A 20034-nucleotide genomic window follows, 5' to 3' on the forward strand; every position below is an offset into this window, starting at 1 on the left:
TGGTATATTTCTGGACTGCCTCTGTGAGGCGGGCCAAGAATAAGGCTGGATTTTCGTCTGCCCCTTGGGTCATTTCTCTGACTTTATCATAATTGACGTGGATATGAGTATTTTTCTGCATTCCTTCTAGAATGCAGGTAATCATATGATTGAGTCTCCTGATACCTGGGTCACCGGGCTGGTAAGTCCAGTGGGGATCTAACGGAGGCACCGCCTCATCAGCACCTTGGCTATCCCGGTCGTGATTATGTAAATGATCGGCATGGGCTTTTGCTGCTTGCCAGATACGGTCTTTTTCATCAGGGGTGAGAGTGGCATTTAGGATATAATATATGGCACCCCACTCCAGCACTCTTGCCTGGAAAATCCCATGGACGGAGGAGCCTGGTGGGCCGAAGTCCATGGGGTCGCTGGGAGTCGGACAGGACTCAGCGATTTCGCTTTCACTTTTCACCTTCACGCATTGGAGAGGGAAATGGCAACCCACTCTAGTGTTCTTGCCTGGAGAATCCCAGGGACGGGGGAGCCTTGTGGGCTGCCGTCTATGGGGTCGCACAGGGTCGGACACGACTGAAGTGACTTAGCAGCAGCAGCATACGTCACTCTACCTGGGAGAGTCTCTGGAATTCTTTTCTGTATCTGGTAGGATTTTCAGAAAATGATCCTAAGTTTTCTTCTATCTGGCTCGTATCTGACAATGAAAATGGCACATGGACTCGGGTGGGGCCCTCTGGTCCTGCCACCTCTCTCAGGGGAAACGTGTTGGGTACATGACTGTATGGCAGGGGAGGGTACATGACTGTATGGCAGGGGAGGAAGGAGAAGGGGAGGGGGAGTCGGGGAGATGGGGTAGCGGGGTCGAGGGGGAGTCAGGAGAGTTCCAGGCCAGTAGGTGAGTTGGATGAAGGGGAAGGAGAGGGGCTGTCGGGGTGGCAGGTAGTGGGGGGGGGGTGCAGAAGGTCGCAGTCTGTGGTTAGTTGAAGAAGAGCCCTTTTGCTTGGGAGGCAAGGTGCATAGAAGGACCTCGTGGGTGGAGCAGGCCTTGCATAGGGAGGGCCTGCTCCGAAGGGCCCAAAAGGCTTGGGCATAGGGGACCTCCGACCACTTGCCATTCCGTTTAAGGAAGTCTGTGAGATTTTGAAGAATGTTAACGTCAAATGTGTTGGCTTCAGGCCAGCGGTCTTGATTGTCTAATTGGTATTGAGGCCAAATCTGTGTACAGAGTTGTTTTAAACGGTTAGCTTTGAGTTCAGTGAGTGAGACTGGTTTGAGATTTTTGAGAACACAGGTCAGAGGGGAATCTTTTGGGACAGATTGGCCAGACCCCTTAATTGAAAGGCAAGCAGAGGCTCCTATTGAGAGCGCGAGTCATCACCCGTAGTCGCAATAGGAGTTATGAGAAGAGAGCTCTGTGTTGAGGTGGAGCGTCCCCCACCATCGCCTACAGAGTGGCCCTGGGCCGGGGGTCCCCGGGACCCGGAGAGGACTGGGTTCTAGGGCTCCTTTAGAACACCTTCCGGATCTTACCTTAATCTAGGGGCCGGCTTGAGTGGAGTGTTGCATGTAGAGCAGTCGAATGGCAAGAGTTCCCTATTCCGGAGGTCGTCAGAGAGAGAGAGAGAGGGAAAGGGGGCAGAGCCGAGGCCTGGGGGTACACAAAACATCAATAAAGCCACTCACGAAGGCACTGGGCGTCCCCGAGGGGAACTTGAGCCCTGGCAGAAAAGTGAGCTCTGCGGATGTTCATGCTCCCAGACTCCGGGAAAAGGGAAAACAATGAGAGAGAGTGAGAGAGAGTGAGCCGAGTGCCTCGCCCCTTCCCAGTTTCGGCACCAAGAATGTAAGGTATAGTTCAGGCCGAGGCAGAAAGAGGAAAGACGACCTCAACAGAGGTAGGTTACCTTTATTCAGGCACGGAGGGGCGGCAGCCGGCCTAAGGACCAGAGAGGGATCAGGGAGGCTCCATATTTATAGGGAGGTTTGTGCAAGCGATAAGGGAAACCTTCATTAGGCAGGATGTTTGGGTATTCTTTAGTTGAGATGGCATTTGTAGTTGGGCAGGGGGTGATAAGTCTTCTGGGCAGGTGTAGGGGGTGGAAGGTTTCTGGACAGGGGATGATAAGTCCCAGATAGATGCAACCGGCCTGGAGCATCAGGGCGGGACCTAAAGTTCTGTTTTGTTTTCTCTGAAGTTAGATGATTCAGCAGGGGCCTTTGAGACTGTTGTTTTTTCTCTAGGCCCAAAAGACTCCTTCAATATATATCAACAACCTTAAAAATGTTAATGCCTTTAGATCCTAGAATTCCACTTGTGGAAATGTATCCTAAAGAAATAATCAAATACATGAACAGATATTTATATATAAGAATGTTCATTGCAGTTCGTTTTATTAATATATATTTAAAAAAATTAGAAACTCCTTCAAATGTTCAGGTGTAAGTTAAATGTATAAATTATGGTAAATCTGTATTATAGAATGTTTATATAGCTATTAAAAGTCATGTTTTTGCAGAATATATAATGACACAGTGTCATGTTAAGTAAAAAATAGTGGATGCAAAGTCAAACAGCCAGTGTCCCCCTAATTTTAGAAGAGATGCATGTCACACATTTTATTTATATAATGTTACATATTACCCTGCCAGGCTCCTCTTTCCATGGGATTCTCCAGGCAGGAACACTGGAGCAGGTTCCCATTTCCTTCTCCAGGAGATCTTCCCGACCCAGGGATTGAACCTGGGTCTCTTAAGTCTCTTGCATTGACAGGCGGGTTCTTTACCATCAGTGCCGCCTGGAAAGCATATACATACATACACACATACATAAACATATACACACATATAGTGTTATTTATATAATTTATGCATAGATATAAGGCTGGTAGGAAATATACAAAAATATACATCAAAATGTTAACTTTGGGGGAATGGTATTAGGAATAATTAAGGAATGTACCTGCTTTCAACTTTCTGCAGCAATACTTTTCTTATTAGAGTAAAACAATGCATTTTTTTTTTAAAGCCTGAGCGTGTGAAAAATAATCAGGTCAAATAGGATCATATCATCTTATGGTCTCATAAAGTCCCCTCACTGACATCCATTAGGAGGTGCAAATGGGTGGGCCATGGGCGTCAGCCAGGCAACAGATGAAGTTGATTTGGTTGGTCTGCTCACATTTCATATATAATTTTATCTTTCCTGCTTCTCTTGAAAAAAAAAAAAAAAATTCAAGAGATTTTGCCAACACCGGACCCATGTTCTCACTTGGCGAGCATGTCAGGAGCTGAGAGGCAGCTGGCTCCTTTGGTCATAGTGTGAACGCGAACTGTCCTCAGCCCTCCGGTCACCGGCCTTCATCCTCCCTGTTGTCCATGCCTGGCCTGCTGGCATAGGCAGCCCTCCTGACCCCTGCTCGCCCCACTCCTCTGCTTGGAGAGCAAGTTCGTGGCTTAGTCACCTACCTGTCCCCCAGCCCTCCTCCCAGCCTGCACGCATGCTTGTTGAAGGAGTTTATGGATGAATAAAGGGAGGCCCCGAGAGGAGCATCCAGTCCAAGGTCACCCAGTGATGTGGCGGTGGAGCCAGGACCAGAACACATCTGGGAGTCTGGAAGGGAGCCCAGCGATGGGCCATTCCTTCCATGGGAAAGGATCTTTCCTGAGCTCTGCTTTCTCCACCCAGAATAGGGGGTGAGGTGCAGTCAGCAGCAGCGCTCAGGAATTCTCTTGTGTAAATGGATCCACATGTTGTCCTGACTCACAATAATTTCAATGAATATAGGGCAGGAAGGAGGACTTTGCAGAATGCCAGGTCTGGGAAGAAGAGAAAGTGTGGGAGGAACATTGTTGTTCAGTCACTCAGCCACGTCAGATTCCTTGTGACCCCATGGACTGCAGCACTCCAGGCTTCCCTGTCCTTCCACCCTCTCCCAGAGTTTGCTCAGACTTATCCCCACTGACTCAGTGATACCATCCAACCATCTCCTCTGTCACCCACTTCTCTTCCTGACCTCAATCTTTCCCAGCATCAGGGTCTTTTCCAATGAGTCAGTTCTTCACATCAGGTAGCCAGAGTATTGGAGCTTCAGCTTCAGCATCAGTCCTTCCAGTGAATGTTCAGGGTTGATTTCTTTAGGATTGACTGGTTTGATCTTCTTGCAGTCCAAGAGACTCTCAGAGCCTTCTCCAGCACCACAGTTCTAAAGCATCAATTCTTCAACACTCAGCCTTCTTTCTGGTCCAACTCTTGCATCCATACATGACTACTAGAAAAACCATAGCTTTGACTAAATGGACCTTTGTCAGCGAAGTGATGTCTCTGCTTTTTAATACACTGTCTAGGTTTGGGAGGAACGTTGATCTGCCCTTGACTTGTTGGAGGTCCATGGGCAGGCCATACTGCCTCCTTACACTGACTCCATGCCAGGAACCACCTACCTACCCCCCAGAGTGACTTAAGGTTCCTGAGGAGGGTTGGAAATATTAAGAAATGCCAGTAACTTGTTATCTTTTCCTTATCAGTCTCATTCCCCCTTCTTTTTCTTCCTCACCCCAAGTGTAAACTCATGGCATAAACATGACCTGGGACTTTCTCTTAATTCAAAGGGTATTGGCCAACTTCCTCACAATGAGCATTATTTATAAAACTTCTGAAATACTGGTCTCAGTGTTAAAGTGCATGATGAGAGTAACAAACATCTGATTAAAATGGAAAGAAAAAGAGAGAACATTCTTTCAGTTAGAAAATTATTACATCATCAGAGAGGGCTTCTTTTTGACTTGTGTATTTCTCTAATAACATTATGCTAAGCACTGTGGGAGAAGTAAAGGTCAACAAAATTTGGCTCTGTATTGCATAAAGTTTGACTCTGTGTCATCTAATATTCCGTGTACTCCCCTACATTGCCCAGCCCCTGGCAGCCAATCAGGGCCAGTACCTAGTTCCGGGTGGTCAAATCCATAGCATTTCATTGGCTACTGAAGATCCTTTGTGGTGTTCATCAGCTGTGTATCAGATGACAGAGCCCCTTCATCCTGCCTCCCGGAGTCACCACATGGAACAGAATCCCCTGCTGACCAGGACTGACCATTTAGCATGAGGAGGAAATTAACTTTTGCTTTGTTATACCTCTGAGATTCGGGTGTGTTTGTTTTTTGCAGCATAACTTAGCCTAGGCTGACTAATACAGTCCCAGCCCTCAGTAATAAGAGCTACTGTTTATTGAATGCCTACTATATGCCCAAGGACTTAACTTGTTTTGTTTCATTTAATCCTCACTGCCACCCTGTAAGAGGGCTCTTACCATGTCCGTTTCCCAGACAAGGAAGCATTCAGAGAGTCTTGCCCGACTTCAAGGTTGCTGTTTCCTCCTAAACTAGTTTCAAGTTCAAGAGAGCTTAGACAAGAAAATGTACTCTGGAAGGGGAAGGTTGGAGTCTGGGCTCATGGGACAAAGGCGAGGTCCTTAGTTTCCGATGAGAAGGAACATCCAGGCTCAAGATCCCCTAGCGGAATGCTGATGTTTGGGAGGCAGAAATGCCATTTTAAAGGCTGTTTATGTGTTGCATGTGTACACACCATTAATATCTGTCAGGCACATTGCTAGTGTTTTGCTCCTACCAGCAAGAAGAATTCCTAATATAAGCCATTCCCTGTTTTACGAGTATTTTAACCCAAAAACAGGGTCAACATCGTAAAACACTGGGATAGGAGGGGACCACCTCTGAGATGCCCTCACTTTCGGGTGGAGGAGGGCAAAGCCCAGAGACGGGAAGTGTCCCGCTTCAGATCTCATGGTGCATTCCCAGTGCTCCTCACAGCCGTTCCTCAAACACTGGGCTTTGGGCAGGAGCCCACCGAAGAAAATGTATCTGTTCCGAAGATCCTAATGCGACCTGAAGGCATGACTGCCTTGGACTCATCCACCTGTCCCAGTCTCTTCATGCATGCATTTGCCAAAAACTAAGTATTTTCCCGTCAGTTACCTCTTCTGTCCTTCACAGGAACCCTCTGAGTGAGCAGAACAGGCCTTGTCCCCCTTGCACAGATGAGGAAGTTTCAGCGAGGTGGAGTAAACTGTCCAAGGTCACTCCACTCTGTGTAACTGCAGCCCAGATCTCTTTACTCTCAGATAAACCTGTGATCCTTCCAGATTCAGGAGATGCGCTCTTGCCATAGACCAGCCCGGTGGTGACAGGCACAGCTCTGCACTCATAATCCGGTCATTCAACCCTTCTGAGACTCGGTTTCTTCATGGGAGGCGATAGTACCTCAAGAAGAAGTCAGCTAATGCGTACAATGATCTTAAAACAGTGCTGGGGGCACAGGGCTCCATCCACATCAGCCAGGACCCTAATGGGACCCTGGGCAGCAGTAGATGGATTGTGGGAAATTCTCAGGGAGCTCAGTGGTCCAGGATGTGTAACAGCTTGTTGTTTGGCTGAAACAGAAGTTAACTATTTGCATGGAATGGTATTATGATGATAATTTAAATACATATGCACCCCTTTGTGCAAAATGGCCACTAAGGGAGCGAGAATAGTGAGAACCCACGTAACTGGAGGAGAGACAGTCAGGAAGCCTGCGCCTCCAGAGTGGCTGCGTTTAGGGAGAAGGGCAGGAATGTCTCTGGTGCCATGTGGGGAACTTTTGGGAAATTGCAGATGTTGGTAGAGGGTGTCATTCCTGTGGCGTGTAGCCCAGGAGGACCCGCTCATGCCCTGCACACCCCCAGAGAGAACATAAGTGCGCAGAGGACGCTGAGAAGAGTGTCGTTCTACAACTGTGACTCCAGCAACGCACCTGGACCCCCGGGGCCCCCAAGTGAGCACAATGAGACCAGAACGCAAGGCCTCCATCCCCTTCCCTAGTGCTCACTCGGGCCTGAGCTCTTCCCACCCAGTAGTGAGGAAAGACGGCTGTCACACACTGCCCCAGGCCGAGCTGACCCAGGCTAGGCCCCCGGGCCTGCTAACGGTGGGGCAGTAGGTCAGTCACATGGAAGGAAGGGCTGGTCTTAAAGTTTGTTGGTTCAGTAGAAATTTGTTTTTGTTGTTCAGTCACTCAGTGTCCGAATCTTTGGACCCCATGGACTGCAGCATGCCAGGCTTCCCTGTCCTTCACTATCTCCCTAAGTTTGCTCAAACTCATGTCCCTTGAGTCGGTGATACCATCCAAGCATCTCATCCTTTGTCACCACCTTCTCCTCTTGCCCTCAAAGTTTCCCAGCATCAGGATCTTTTCCAATGACTTGGCTCTTCACAACTCGTGGCCAAAGTATTGGAGCTTCACCTTCAGCATCAGTCCTTCCAGTGAATATTCAGGGCTGATTTCCTTTAGGATGAACTGGTTGGATCTCCTTGCAGTCCAAGGGACTCTCAAGAGTCTTCTCCAGTGCTTCAGTTCGAAAGCATCCATTCTTCTTTGTGCTCAGCCTTCTTTATGGTCCAACTCTCAGTTGCCCAAGCACAAATGGAAACAGATATGTAGTGTAAGTATATCAGTTAGGGTAAAATAGACTAGGTCCCAAACCTGGGGGCTTTATGAGGTCTCTTCTCAAAGATACTTGTGTTTTCTAGAGAAGAGAGAAAATGATGTATTGTTAAGGGTGATGTGTTGCAGTTAGGGAAATTGGGAGCTGAAATGTAAGCAGCTGCTGCTGCTCCTGCTAAGTCGCTTCAGTTGTGTCTGACTCTGTGCGAAGGTAAGCAGACCTACGTTTAAATATCCCAACCTCCGTGCTCTCTAGTTGTTTGCATTTGGCAAGTATTCTCATTTCTCCAAGCCTCCTGTTATCAACTCTAAAATAGGAAGGATAATTCCTACCTGCCAGTTAGAAGGATTAGCGATGGCATAGGTACTTGTGATATGGTGGCTGTCACGATGGGGCTCCTGGTCTATATGACGTTCTGGGCCAGATGCTTGCCTTCCCTTCATCTCGGCGTTCTTGAATTTTACGACCTTGGCCTTACTAGTATACTAACTGCACTATTGTTCATTCAGTTATTGCGTTGGCCAAAATGTGCCTTTGAGTTTTTCCTTAAGATGTTACAGAACATCTTTGGCCAACCCAATACTTTATAAGTCCACTCACTTTTTTTCTGCAAACATATAGTATTTTTTATTTTAGAAAGTTACGTTGCAAACTTATAAGCTGCCCGATGAAATTTTCCAGTAACTTTAAAAATTTTGTCGGAGTATCATTGGTGGCGCTAGTGGTAAAGAATCCACCTGCCAATGCAGGAGATGTAAGAGACACGGGTTCAATCCCTGGGTCGGGAAAATCCCCTGAAGGAGGGCATGGCAACTCACTCCAGTTATTCTTGCCTGGAGAATCCCACGGACAGAGGAGCCTGGGAGCCTTGTAGGCTACAGTTCTTGGGGGTCACAAAGAGTCAGACACAACTGAGCGACTTAGCAGCAGCAGAATACTTGATTTACAATATCGTGTTAATTTTTGCATATATATGCAAAGTGACTCAGTTATGCATATATATTCCTCTTCATATTCCTTTCCCTTGTGGTTTATCACAGGATTCTGATTACAATTGCCTGTGCTTTACAACAGGACCTTGTTTATCCTCAACTCATTTTTCAAACTAAGCCTCATCCTGAGCAATGCTGGTCGTGAAACTATGGGCTTGAGGTACTTTTTTTTCTAATATGCCTTAAAATATGTGCATAACCATTAAAACAGCAATTTTCTTTGTGTGAGACAAAAAAGAAAAGAATCACTGTGTTTACCAGCATTTATCTTCACAGCATCCTTTGTTGTGCTATGTGCTAAGTGGCGTGAGTCATGGCCAATTCTTTGTGACTGCAGCCCGCCAGGCTCCTCTGTCCCTGGGATTTTCCAGGCAAGAGTACTGGAGTGGGTTGCCATGTCCTTCTCCAGGGGATCTTCCCAACCCAGGGATCAAACATGCGTCTCATGTCTCCTGCATTGGCAGGCGGGTTCTTTACCACTCACACCATGTGGGAAGCCCACAGCGTACGTTAGGCTACCCCGAATGTCCGTATTTAATCCTCAAGACGTCATGTCAAGAGGAGAATTACCCCGTGTTCGAGATAAAGAAATGAATTTCCTGATTAACAAGACATCATCTTGGTAGCTTTCAAAGGTAGGTTTGACATTCCTTCAAGACATTTTCTTTTCAAGGGGGATCTTTCAGATCCTGAATCTCCTCCCCATCACCAAAGAGAGCAGAACACTGTAACGAGTGGTTCCTGGACCTCGAAACTTCCTGCAAGTTTGTTATTCCTTTTGAAAAGATTCACAGTTCCTCCCCGTCCCTTGTAAATCAAACCCAAGCCTGCGATGTGAGGAGAAACCGTAAACAGCTTTGAACGGGGCTGGCTGGACAGGGCCGGAGGTGGACCTTCAAAGCCTGGCTCTGCTTCCACTGGGACCACGTCCAGGCATTTCTACCACGTGGTCCCTTGGCCGCCCATTGCCCCCATCTTCCCACTCCTGGCTTGACTGTAACTCCCACCCCCGCAGTGCAGTGGGTGGGAACCACCTCGTGCGTCCCTGCCGGAGCTCAGGAACCTGCATGGATTCTTCAGAGCTTAGTGACTTCACAGTGCCACTGGCTCAAATTATGGGGTGTCGGAGACTCTAATCCTGGGATGCTGCTACAAGCTGGGTGGTGCTCTTGCGCTTGTGAAAGCCTCCGGGCAAGTGTGCTGCTGAGCTCTCGAGGACTCTCAGGGCTGCAAGGAACAGAAACCTCCTCAACCAAGGAACTCTTCATAAAGATACAGAGGCAGTCCAAGAAATAGGGGCAAAGTTGCAGAGGAGCCTTCAGGAAGGGCTGGAACCAGAAGCCGGAGTACAACAGAGGCCCAGCTCCCCCGTCCTCCTCGCAAGACCTCTCTCCCCCAGTTACTTCCTGGGTGTCCGATTCATTCCCATGTGTCTGAGCAGACCTACCGCCCTGCTTCCAGCATCCATGGGGCAGAAAGCGGCCGTCCGTAGCTTGAGAGTTTTCTGCCAGCCAGAGAGAGACTAAACACGGTCTCTGTCAGGCCCTGTGCCTCCCAGGGGAGGGACACGCTCTGGCCCCTCCAGCCCATCCTCCGCTGCAGCCAGAGCCAGCTTTGGGTTTTCACAATGCAAATCTGATTATATTCTTTCTCCTGGGTAACACACTTCAGGAGCCCCTCACACTCTTAGCATGGACGTGAAACTTCTCGAAGTCCTGCGTGGCCTCATCCCTCTGCCCAGCCTCATCCGGGTCCCCTTGGTCCTCCGCCAGGCCTTTGCTCTTCTCTCCTTTCCCCATCCCCAACCTCCCCAGCCAGGTCATGCTCCCCCTTACAGACTCTCACAAGCTTTGTCCCAGATGCGCGTTTACATTTGTATGTATGAGAAGTCTTTGATTTTTACTTGTCTCCCTCCATTCAGCTGCTCACGCCTGCAGGATGGAAACGTGTCTGTTTCCTCTCCTAGCACACAGTCGGTACACCTCAGGAACAGCAGCTTGAGCCTCATCATGTCATCCCTCCAAGCCTTTCAGAGCTTTTGATTTTCGTTGTTGTTGTTACTGTTCAGGCACTAAGTCATGTCTGATGCTCTGTGACCCCGTGGACTGTAGCACACCAGGCTCCTCTGTCCTCTGCTATCTCCTAGAGTTTGCTCAGATTCATGTCCTTTGAGTCGGTGATGCTATCAACCCATGTATTATGTTTGAGACGCTACCCTTTTGGAAATATGATGCTGTTATAGGGAATTATATCCCAAATCACAAGCAGCCATTCAGCTACTCAAAGTGTGGTCCACGGACCGGCAGCATCAACATCATGTGGGGAGCTGGTTAAAAATGCAAAATCTTGGAATCGACCCCAGTCCTACTCACTGAGAATCTGTATTTTTGTTTTTAAAGTCTAACTCATTTTTAAATTTTTATTTGTTTATTTGGCTGCCTTGGGTCTCAGTGACAGCATGTGAGATCTTTGTTGCAAGATCGTTCATTGAGGTGCACGGACTCTGTCTAGCTGTGGCACACGGGCTTCATTACCCTGAGTCATGTGGGTTCTTAGTTCTCTGACTAAGGATCGATCCTGTGTCTCCTGTATTTCAAGGTGAATTCTTAACACTGGCGCACCATAGAAGCCTGGAGAATCTGTATTTTACCAAGTGATTCATGTGCAATTAAAGTTTGAGAAGCACTGGATTAAGACACTTTTATACATTCCTATAATCTCCCTTGACTTCTTTCCATTTCTCACTGCTTGTCTTCTGTACCATGAGCTTCCTGAAGCTGGGACCCCGCATGACCTCAGGGCTAGGTACAGGCCTGGCATGTTATAGGCAAGGATTTTTCTCCCTAAAATTATGTCCCAGGAAAGGTCCATATAAAACCTTTCATTTTATAGGATGCTCTATCAATTATTTTGTTTTGAACAGAAAGTACTGTCTTGGAAAGGCACATTATCTGAAAATGACCTCAGAGCTAGTTTAGATGTTTATAGCAGTCACCTGGTGGATTCAATAAAAAATAAAGAAATGCGACCCAATTTAGTCATCATTTCTGGAAAGCATGACTTCACAGTTGTAATTGCTGGGTATCACCGTACGTGTGCCCTTTGAAGATCATCTTTAAAAGTATTACTGTATGTATTTATATTGTGGGGTCACAAGCTGCATCCACAAAATTAATTTAGAAAAAGACTGCTCCTTGAAGGTTCCCTCATATCTGCACAGTTCCTAACCCTGCAGCGTTAGCCTCTAGAGACAGAGCAGGGAGGCCCACACTGGACAGGTGACAGGAAAGTCCTTGCGCTGCCTTTATTAGCTGGTGGTTGCAGGTGAGTTTTCAACTCCAGTCTTCATGACGTGCCTGGAAAATGGAGATGCTGCTCTCTGAGTCTGCTTGCCTTTCAGCATCGTTTATCCCACTCTGTAGCTGAAGCCTCACTTACCCAGATACCCCTCAGGACCCTCGGTCATTCCCCTCCTTCACTACCTGTAGCCTGTTCTATCTGTAGCCCAGGACCTGGAGGGACCCGAGATCCACGCTTCTGCAAAGCTGTAGGTCCTGAGAGCTGCAGCTGGTCCCCTGTGGCCTCACGCTTCCTGTTCCTGCACGCCCTCCACCTCGCACACCCTATCTACCTTGTACAATCTCCACCATGCACATTCTTCCATCTTGCACATCCTCTCCACACACCCTACCGCCTCACATATCCCATCCGCCTTGCATATTCTTCCGCCTTGCATACCCCATCTGCCTTGCACACCCTCCGCCTTGCACACCCCATCTGCCTTGCACACCCTCTGCCTTGCATATTCTTCCACTTTGCAAAGCCCATTTGCCTTGCACACCCTCCGCCTGGCACACCCCATCTGCCTTGCACACCCTCCGCCTTGCATATTCTTCCACTTTGCAAAGCCCATCTGCCTTGCACACCCTCCGCCTTGCACACCCCATCTGCCTTGCACACCCTCCGCCTTGCACACCCCATCTGCCTTGCACACCCTCCGCCTTGCATGCCCACAGTGCTTGCTCACTGCCCTCCTCACAAAGTGCCACCCAAACCAGCTCCCATTCCCCAGCCTCCCTTTCTAATTCCTCATGCTCCAGACATTTTCCCCTCAGATCTAATTCCCATTCTGTCCTGCTACCAGGATTTTATTTAATGAAGGAATGGGAGGACAAAAGTAGATGAATGACTTGGAGGCCCATCTCTTATTATGCTAACAATGGGCATTCTGTATTGGACATCTGGTTTTGCTTGGTTTCTGGGGTGAATGTGCAGGTGGCTGGTGGTCGGTGGCATTCTCTGGGGTGGAGGAGAGGGGAGTGGGGGCTTCCTACCAAGCTGATGGGGCTTTCAAGGGAGATACCACCTCTAGGTCCAGCCCTAACAGCCGTGGAGCCCTAGCAATAAAGAGCATAAATGGGCTGGGGCGGTTGCAGTCATGGATTTGGGGGACAGATGTGGGAGTTGAGGTTTTTGGAACCAAACTGTAAGGGGTCTTTCATGTCAAAGACAGAGTTTACCCTGTGGGACGTGGGGAGCAGTGAGGAGTGGACCAGGATGCTGGCATGATCCGATGGTGTCATAGGACAATCCCTGTAACAACAGCAAAGAGAAAGGATGAGAGAGGGCAAGACAGGAGGAGGGCAGAACAGTTAGGAGAGGATCATAGCATTCCTGCCGCCTGAAGCAAGGCAGGGACAGGAAAAAAGAAAGGAGAGGGTTGATGTGTAAGAACTTCGCAAGGCAGAATCGGGATGATGCGGAAAGAAATCGCCTGGGGAGGACTTCCTGCTTTATAGGTGTGTGGCTGGTGGGCGGGCACCCAGCCATAGACACAGGTGCCCTGGAGGAGGTTGGGAGATGCCAGCCATGAGAGGCCCTGTCGGGGGGTGTTGTCCAGGTGTTTGGATACTTGGGCCTGGGCTTGGCAGATCTGGATGGATTTGGGGCTTGCCGCAGGGATGCAGAAGGCTACAGAGACGATGGGGAGGTGACCCAGAAGCAGCGCCAAAGTGATCCGGAAAAGTGGATGGAGTTGAGAAACATTTAGGAGGTAGGGTGGGCAGCACTTAGAGATGGTTGGAATGTGGCGGGGGAGATGGGGACAGAAATCCAAGTTGACTTTCTGTTTTCCAGATGCCGCAGCGTCTGTGAGGAGGGCAGGACAATCCAGGAGTGAGGGGCAGTTTCGGGGGAAAGATGACAACTTAGTTTGCGTTGTTCCCAGAGCAGATCTCGCGGTGAGGGTTTGGAGTAAGGGGATGATGAGGAAGCTGAGTGCGAAAAGAGGGTATTGATGAAAGCTGGGCGCGTACAGATCGCTGCTGTGGGCAGTGGAGCCTTGGCCCTCCTGGGGACCCCCCGAGGCACTGGGGACCATGCCTGAGGGTGGTCTCAGGAAGCCGGTTGAGCATCACCACTGCAGGATTGGTCAACTCTCCTGCACTTCCATCCTGCCCTGTGGTGGTAGGGGGCTTGTGGGGGGTGGAAGGGGGTGAGGGAAGTGGGGGTAGAAGGGGTGGGGAGAGAATGTCCCCAGGAGGAGAGCCCCTTTGGAAATGCACAGTTATCTCAGAGGAGACCAAGGGGTCTGCTGAATTCGTGACAGGTGATGAGACAGCTCAGGTGGGTTGAGTCCCCGGCATCTGAGACTTGCCGCTTGAGATGTCCCCAAACAGATAGTGGTGATGCGGTAGCAGCCATCAAGGGGCCCCGGACCCACGGGCGTTCGTGCTTGTTTAGGGCCCTCGCGGGTCCATGGTCGGGTTAGACCCAGCGCGCACGCTCTCCTCCCACCCCTGGGCTGACTGCAGAGCCCACGTGACTTCAGCGCTCGGTTCCCTTCCCGCACAATAGCCATCGGGTCTTTCTACACCTCTGCCCTCCCTCCTGCTCTGTCGGGAGCACCACTTGTCAACAGTTCCAAGAAATGGGGCCCTTTAAGCAAAGAGGAGGCGGGTAGCCTGGGAGGAGATAGGTCCGTCCGAAAACAGTATGGAGCTTCAAAAGCAGGAGAGCCGAGTGGGGTGAGGAGCGTATCCACATGAGCGACACTAAGTGAGCTCCCTGGAGTCAGAGGAAGGGTTCGTGCAGAGAGCAGGGTGAGCCGATGAGCGAAGGTCACGGAGCTGGTGCCGGATCCCTGTCCCCACTGCATCCTCTTAGCCACAGACCAGGGCGGGGTCATTGAATGGGCCTGTATTTCTGTTTCTTTCCATCTGCAGTGGGATGTCATGCCTAGCCCAGCACCATCTGATATTGTAGAAATATACTTGAACCTCAAATGTGATGGCAAACATCTAGTGCTACATGCTAAGTTGCTTCAGTCGTGTCTGACTCTGTGTGACCCTCTGAACTGAAGCCCGCCAGGCTCCTCTGTCTATGGGATTCTCCAGGCAAGAATATTGGAGTGGGTCTCCACGCCCTCCTCCAGGGGATCTTCCCGACCCAGGGATCGAACCTGTGTCTCTTAAGTCTCCTGCGTTGGCAGACGGGTTGCTTACCACTAGCGCCACCTGGGAAGCCTCTCTGGTAGCCACGTTTTAAAAAGGAAAAAGAAATGCATGCCATTCATTTCAATAACACATTTTATCTGACTCAATATACTCCCAATCTGATCATTTCAGCATGGAATCAACATAAAGAAATTTGAATGAGCCGTTTTTACATGGTGGCCAGGGAGCAAGGATTAATTTTTCAAACTCCAGCGTATCCTCTTCAACTTACAGCAGATCTCAACTCAGACCCACCCTAGTCAAGGTCTCCCCAGGCACATGTGGCTGATGGCCACATATGCAGTGGCGGAAGCCCAGGCCACCTGCCCAGAGAGTCCCGAGGAGAAGGCCAGCCCCCCACCTGGCTCTGCTGAACAGGGAGGAGCTCAGCCCCACCCGCCTCTGCTGTCAGCTCTTCACTGTAGCATCCAAGCCTCATAATCAGATCAATACAATCAAACTGTGGTGTGATCGTTATAAAGGCAAGACCTTATTTGAGCCTCACACCCACCCTGTGAGATCAGTTTTGATATAATTACCCCTGAAATAGTTGAGGCACTAAAGTCTTAGCGGCAACCCACTCCAGTACTCTTGCCTAGAAAATTCCATGGATGGAGGAGCCTGGTGGGCTACAGTCCGTGGGGTCATGAAGAGTCAGACACGACTGAACGACTTCACGACTTTACGACGAAAGCCTTAGCAGCTTGCCTGTTCCCGCTTAGTGGTGACTCCAGATCTTGTGCTTATTCGTGAAACATACCACCAGCCCTAGGGGATACTCATAGTCATTCACCTCAGGGCCTTTACATACGCTCTTCCCTCTGCCTTCAGTGCCCACATTTCCCTGCCTAGGTAACTCTTGCTTTTCCTTCAAGTCACGGTTTGGACTATGCCTCCTCCAGGAAGCCTTCTCTGCTTACACCCTTCCTGTCTTGGGCAGAGTGAGCCACTTCCCCAGCATCCGTGGCTCTCCCGTTCACCACCATAGCGCTCGTCGTGTTGCATGGTAACTGCCCGTTCACCTATCTGTTCCCCTCCTGGGCACAGGACTGTCTATCTAGCCCATCACAATCCCCCCTGCCTGGCACGGAGCCAGGCCCATGGCACGGACCCAGGCATAATTGTTAGGTGCTGCTGTGGATCCAAGACAGTGCCTGGCTGAAGACCTGCCACCTTTATTTGTTCTGTTTCTGATGTTCCCCAGATAAGGAACCCAACACGCAGTCATTGTGGTCAATAAGTGTCACAGTCACAATTGGCAGTCAGCCCCCTGGTTCCTGGCAAGTAGAACCCTCATTTTATTTGAGTAACTAACCCTCAAGGAAGGTGACCCTGTTCTTAATTCAGCCACTCCTGGGAAATCTACCCCCATTGTTGGTGATTCACTCGGTAGTGAGACATTAGGAAAGTTGGTGGGGCTCGGGTCCATGTGTTTCTAGGAAAGATTCCTTGATCTTAGGAAAGAAAGTCAGAGAGCAGGATGCTGTCATGCCTGGGTGTGACCTCCGGGCCTGGGCCATTGTCTCATAACCAGGAAGTGATCTGAGCACACTTCTTACAGACACTGGGCGCAGCAGAGCCAAAAGGTGGCAAAGGAGTCCTTGATGACATCCTCGAAGAGCGGAGCTCACCCACCTCGGAGCTGTCCTGACTCAGGACTTCTTGTTAGAGCGAGAAGATACTTCCTTATCACTTCAGCCAAGTGAGTTGGGGTTTTCTGTTCCTTTTAGCCTAAGTCAACCTAACAGTTACACTGCGTGTTGGAGGGACAGTGCAGTCTGAGAGCAGGTGGACAACGGAGCAGGGATGTGGGCTCCAGCTCCGGCACTGACGGTCCACGAACTCTTTGTGCAAAGCTCGGGTGCCGCTTCTCCAAAGCCTTCTCTCTCCCTCCTCTGGGTTCTTCTGTCCGTGTGTCTCCATGGTCCCTGCGTGCGTCTTCTCTCCCTGTGGCTTGTGGACGCTCATCACTTCTGTAGCCCTGTGTTGTACCTTGCACACAGTAGGTGCTTGAAAAAGCACTGGACTTGAAGTGGGAAGCTGCTGCTGCTGCTGAGTCGCTTCAGTCGTGTCCGACCCTGCGCGACCCCATGGTCAGCAGCCCACCAGGCTCCCCCGCCTCTGGGATTCTCCAGGCAAGAACACTGGAGTGGGTTGCCATTGCCTTCTCCGTGGAAAGATGAGTAGATTAATATTGATAGTGCTACTTCCCAGCTCATAAGAGAGAGGAGGTCTCCCCTAAAGCTGTCTGTCGGGCTGAGGAATCATCTCCTGGCTCTGAGGCTCAGCTTCTTTGTCTGTAAAATGGGAAGGCTGGGCTAGATCTCCAGCTCAAAGAGGCTCCATAACTTGATAGCATTGTATACTGAGGGCCTGCCATGTGCTGGGCTGTGCAACCCAGGGACTTAGACACATTTGTATCCGTAGGGACTCCCAAGGTCTAGGCGGGGAAGTACTTACTTGATAGATAGGGTTATATACTGAAGGCCCCTCCCCACCCCAGGTGGTGCTAGTGGTGAAAGACCCACCTGCCAGTGCAGAGACCCAGGAGATGTGGGTTCGATCCCTGGGTGAGGGAGGCTCCCTGGAGGAGGGCATGGCAACCCACTCCGGTGTTCTCACCTGGAGAATCCCTTGGACAGAGGAGCCTGGCGGGCTGCAGTCCAGAGGGTTGCAAAGAGTCGGACACAACTGAGCAATTAAGTGCAGCACAGACCAGGCAGGTGGGCAGGGGAGGTGGTGGAGGGCAGGGGAAGGGTGGAATTCCACGTGGGAGAAGAGCCTGCCAGAGGAGGCAGGGTACAGGGTACTTTGCTGGGGTGGGGGTGGGGTTTTCCAAGAGTGGGGGACAGGGGTGGGAATGTCTCCAGAGGCTTGTAAGGACCTAATGTCTGATTCGGGCTTCCAAAAAACAGGTTTAAAAAAAAAAAATCAATGCAACCTCAGGCTCTGGTTGGTTGGGGTCATCTGTAAATTCAAGATGTCAGCAGCCCATCACTGTCCCCGAGAAAGGGAACCGAACACCTGGGGAAGAAAGCTCTCTTACCTAGGCTTTGTCCTGAGTCCACTGAGCTGCCCACAGGGAGCTTGTCCTGGAAAACTCAAAGCAGAAACTTTTCCCCTTCAGGTAGTCAGGTGGTGGTTGTAAATGGGGGCCCCTGCGCTCAGCCTCCAGGGCTGCTGTTAACATTTCAGGAAGTCAAAGGAAATCATTTACCTGCTGCCCAGGCCTCCTCTGTTTCTGCTGGATTTGCCTCGACACGGTGGCTCGGCTCTGTGCCCTCACACCGTGAGAGTGTGATGGAACACACCAAGTGTGCCTTTGAGTCATTGAAAGCTGGGAAAGTGGAGTCTCTCTTAATCCCTGGACTTTGGTGGTGGATGGAATTATTTCAATCAGGAAAGATTTTTAAAAGAGCCTTTGTTTGGGAACCAATTAACCAGATCATTTCTAAGCTTTTAGCAGCCCGACCCTTGGCGGTTTTGGCCACTCAGGGCTCCCTGCCCCCCTATCCAGGGCGGGGCCACTCTTGCAGCCAGCTCCACTCCTGTTCTGCCTCTTCCTTGATTAGAGGGAACGGGAGGGTGGGGAGATGGTCTCTCGAGGACCTATTGCATGCCAGAAATCATTTAATCATTTCATAACACCGTGAGGAGGGTAGAGTCATGACTCCCATTGGACAGGTGCATTCACTGAGACTCAGTGAGATGTACCCATTCATCCATTTACACGAGTATGAATTAAGGACCTACCACAGGATGAACCCTGAGCCTGGAGCTGGAGATACAACAGAGAATACAGTGAAAGTGTTCCCCACGCTCATGGAGCTCACTGTCTAGGAGGGGAGGGGGCCCTGATGACATCACCCTGCAGGTAAGTGTTGTTAGAAGAGTTTAGTCTAGGCTGGGGAAGGCTTCCTGGAGGAGGCGGTGTTTGAACTGAGGTGGGAAGCATGAGTAGGTATTGCCCAGGCAGAGGGAGGGGGCAGGTGATCTGAGTGGAGGAAACAGCACTTCAAAGCCCTTGAAGCAAGAAGGAGCTTAGAGTTTTCCAAGGTTTCAGAGGTACGTGTGGAGGGGGCCCAGAGAAAGAGAACACGCTGTGTGCCAGACGGTCATGCACGTGATCTCGTCTGCTCCCCCAAGCCACCCATCCCGTTTATACATGGGAAAACTGAGGGTCACAGAGGGCAGATCACACCGCTGGTCAGAGGTGGAGCCGGGCAGCCCCAATCCACAGCCCAGGCCTCCCCAATCTCCAGCTCGGGCCTGGACCCACGAAGCTGCCAGCGCCCCACCCAGCACCTCGACCCCCCCTCTTTTCCAGGTGCGAGATATCCCGCAGGGAGAACCCAGCTAGGCCCTGCTCAGCTGCAGGTTTTAGCTTCTGGTCTGTCTCAGTAGCATCCTTGCTTGAATCAAAGAGAGAAAACTTGGGGTCTGGTCATTGTATTCCATTAAGTCTCATTAAGATGCAAATTTGCACAGTTCACGAGAAGGCAATTTGGAGGCATTTTTGCCGGTGACATAGGACTCTTATCAGTCTCTCTCCGCTCTGTTGGTAGGTCTGAGTGTAGGGGAAGTGTACGCGCTGGAACCCACCAAGCTGCATTTGGCTGGGCTCCGAGGGGAAGTGCTTCCTGTGCAGCGAGATAACCCACGGTGTGCAGAAACTGCTCCGGTCTCATGACCCCTGATGTAGGGATCACCCAGTTCTGGGCTCGTGCAACCTTCCTCCCCTCTGAGCCCCAGGACCCCCACCTGCTAGCTCTGCCCTGGCCTCCTGATGTGGGCCAGGCAGGGTTGAGGCAGTTCTCTGGAACCAGACCACCTGGGTTCAAATCTCGCTCTTCCACTCATTAGCTGTGTGTCTTTGGGCAAGTTTTAACTTCTCTGGGCCTCAGTTTCCTCCTCTGTGAAGTGAAACGCTGATAGCATCAGCTTATAAGGCTGCTGTGAAGATGAAATGAGATCATGTGTGGAAAGCGCGTGGTAAGCGCCCAGCCCGAATGGGCACTTCCTTTGGTTCTGCTAGTTCCCCAGATTCCGTGTGGG

At 50.3% G+C, this 20034-nt stretch overlaps 1 protein-coding gene across 5 annotated transcripts in view; it reads left to right on the forward strand.

The window, feature by feature from the left end:
• Window positions 1–20034, forward strand: part of HRH1 (histamine receptor H1) — a 110019-nt gene that overhangs the window by 46348 nt on the left and 43637 nt on the right. Inside the window, exon 2 of one of the 5 annotated variants that reach the window (XM_086368547.1) lies at window positions 16541–16681. The exons of 1 other annotated variant lie outside the window; for it this stretch is intronic. The gene's annotated coding sequence lies outside the window, so the exon portion shown is untranslated. Of the gene's footprint in view, window positions 1–16540; window positions 16682–17591; window positions 17703–18703; window positions 18854–19023; window positions 19045–20034 lie in introns of those variants that run through there. 3 more of the 5 variants (XM_086368550.1, XM_086368549.1, XM_086368551.1) reach the window with 3 other exon arrangements.

The sequence above is a fragment of the Bos grunniens genome, chromosome 22 (genome assembly GCF_055505025.1).
Source record: "Bos grunniens cultivar Pamir isolate PY7600 chromosome 22, Bosgru_T2T1.0, whole genome shotgun sequence".
NCBI lineage: Eukaryota > Metazoa > Chordata > Mammalia > Artiodactyla > Bovidae > Bos > Bos grunniens.